Below are 3,129 nucleotides of genomic sequence, written 5' to 3'. Positions count from 1 at the left end.
ACTCATTATTTGTCGTTTCGAGTAATCAACTTCTTACTTCAATTATTACAACACTTGTCCCATGCTCCTAGCATGCACACAATGTTTACCTATGGTTCTTACTTTGTGAAATAGATCAAATTGAACACATTTCCAATCATTCTCATTTCACAACTTCAAATCCTTTTCATAAGTGTAAGAATATCAAATTCTTGCTACTTATAGAATATGCTAGATTCTAACATTCTATGCAACTATCCTTTCGTAATGTCACTGCACCAAAGTCACAAAGACTATTGCCAATGATATTACAAAGTCTTCTATCGGAGATTGTTACAAGACAATTCCTTAGATATGATGTCTCTCACTCAAAGTACATTCCTTTGAACATCCTTTTGCATAAAGGTTTCTAATCTAGTCATAGATTTTTTAATATTCAATTTCTAATATGGATACATTTCCATATTTTCCATATGACAACTTATTCTTAATAGAATCTTATCTATTCATAATAATGTCGATATGGTCCATCCATATGACAACTCATTCTTAATAGAATCTTTTCTATTCACAATAATGTTGATATGGTCCATTCAATACCATGCTTCCAACTACTCACAAGCAACCAATCCTCGTCGAACTTTGGATTGTCCTTTGATAGTTGTTTAATTATTTTAGTCAAAACCGATTCTAGTCCCTTTTCCCTCTAAATGCGCTAGACATTTGGAAAATTTTAGAATGGTCAAATATTAAAGCATTTGCAATCGATCCTATACCCGAAGCATATGGGACACGATGCATTATGTTTTATTTGCTATGTTCTCAAAATTCGAATTGTGAAGCCGATTGTCATAATCATAATCGAAATTTTAAGAACACACTATGTACCTTTGACTAAATTTATTAACATTTATCAACCTAAGCCTTTAGATTAGAAATGAAGCATAATATTCTCTCCCTTAATTATAGCAAAACAACTATTCCATCCTTACGACTTTGCAAAGAATGACTCTTGTTTTCTATAATTAATATTGCCAACTTGCAATAATCTCCATAATAATCATATAATCATAACATTTATGCTCCCACTATCATGATGATTATTATAAAACATAACACTTATGCTGTCACTAGCTTTGACATGTATTCATAAACATCTTAACTTTCAGAAAAACAATACCTATTTAATTTCTTAAGTCCATGTTTCTAATACTTAATGCTTTGATAATCTTTTATCAAGGCCTCTTGAACTTATACACCTTTGCCTTAGATAGTTCATATGTGTGTCTAAACAATTAAGACTAATTGCCAAACCTCACAATTCAAATCATGGAAAGGGATACCATAACCATAATCGAATTCGAGAATGCAATTTTACAATCACTATCTTCTTAAAATCTTTCTTAGTGAAAGCATTTCCTCACAATCATTTTCATGAAGGAGGAAATCTTATGACACTTAGATTTAAACGGTGTATGTGTTCCTATCCATGTGAATTTGTTAAAACCAAAGTTTACGACAAATTCAAACTCATATGGACCGAACTTTCTTAATCTTGATTTCTTGCCTTATGGTAGCACAGCTGCCCACCATGTCTTCCAAGTAGTTAAGCAGCTCACCCTTTCCTATCAATGTACCTTTCATCGATTAAGGTGCCTTGCCTTTTATGCGTTCAAAATGAGAACTCATAGAACTCACATGCATAATTAACTCAATTGGAACAGCACAGAAATAATGTCAACACGATAGGTTGTAAACCTCAACTCGTGTGCTAGTGATGATCGATAAGGTTTATTTGATTTGTTCTTGAAACCTTTCAAGACCATTAAGACTCCCACTGACTCCTTGACATATAAGATTCTCTTGTCAATAACCATTTCTTGACAAACAAATATTCAAGAGTTAGTGTAGTTTTTATCAAAACATAACACTTCATAAAATGGTCCTAGTTGGTCTTTGTCTTATCCAAGACATCACAACTTTCCACATTTGATGAATGTTAAAAAAAACCTTCTTAATACTTGTCACTTATTGCCACAATCTTAACTTTAAGACTTGTTATTGGAACGAAGTACGATTGACCTTTTGATTTAACCATTTCTTCAATTCTTGATTCCTTTTCTTAAACATACAATTGTACTAAGACTCAGTTAGAGATCAATTGAGATATGGTTCTTAATCATTAAGACCTATCATAAAGCATAAAAGGTACTCTCGCTTCTTCTTAGAATGGAGAAACTTTTACCTTCTGCCTACTTGATTCTTCTTATTCGTTTTGCTATTGATTTAAACCCTTTTAATCAATTCCGAATTGCACTTAATCTTATAAGTATAATCATATTTATTAAACTTTTAATAAATCATGATGAATATCTTATTACTCTTATGGTGGACTTGATCAACACACAACTTTGTGTACTCGATCTCCTAGTTCTTCACTTGTCACTTTGTCAATGAATTAGTCTAATTTCCAAATATGAAATTTATCAGTCATCGTGCAACCAAGTTGCATAATTCCAAGTTTCTGTCCAATTGAACATTGGGCGATGAGAAACTCTCCCTATTTGGTAAATTCTTGACTTTTCCATAAACACCATAAATAAGAATCATATCCATTTTGTTGTAGAAATATTCAAACATCAATTTTCATAATGATTTCATTGCAAGGAAGTAAACAAATAAATAAATAAGTCAAATCAAAATTTATTTTATTTATAAAAGCAGCGGAAAACATTTGTCCTTACAATGCAAAATCCATTGAAAACTATGTATTTCAAAAAGAAAATTTCTAACAACTCTGTCATAACTATCTAAGTTCAAAATCTAATCTTCAAGTCCATGCGATCAAGATCCATTTCTTGTGATTAGATTCATCTTGCTCTTTCACCAAGCTTACTTTCATTTCACCGATCCTGCAAAACATTCAAATGCAATCTTATCACATCATGTATTAAGAATCAATGAATAGGAACTTAACGAAGTTAGATAATGGATTTTACCTGAAGCACAGCCATACTCTTTGACTCTCCCATCTTTGGAATCTTCAGGCTCTTAGGGCAGACTTCTATCCAACGCCCTTTCTTTTGGCTACAAACGCAAGTCAGTTCTCCTAGAACGTCCTCGGAAGCATGGTCGGTTGACTTTCCCAAC

The sequence above is a fragment of the Lactuca serriola genome, chromosome 5 (assembly GCF_051521515.1).
Source record: "Lactuca serriola cultivar US96UC23 chromosome 5, Lser_US96UC23_V15, whole genome shotgun sequence".
Lineage (NCBI taxonomy): Eukaryota > Viridiplantae > Streptophyta > Magnoliopsida > Asterales > Asteraceae > Lactuca > Lactuca serriola.
The sequence above is the reverse complement of the archived record's forward strand: the minus strand, read 5'-3'. Positions refer to the sequence as shown.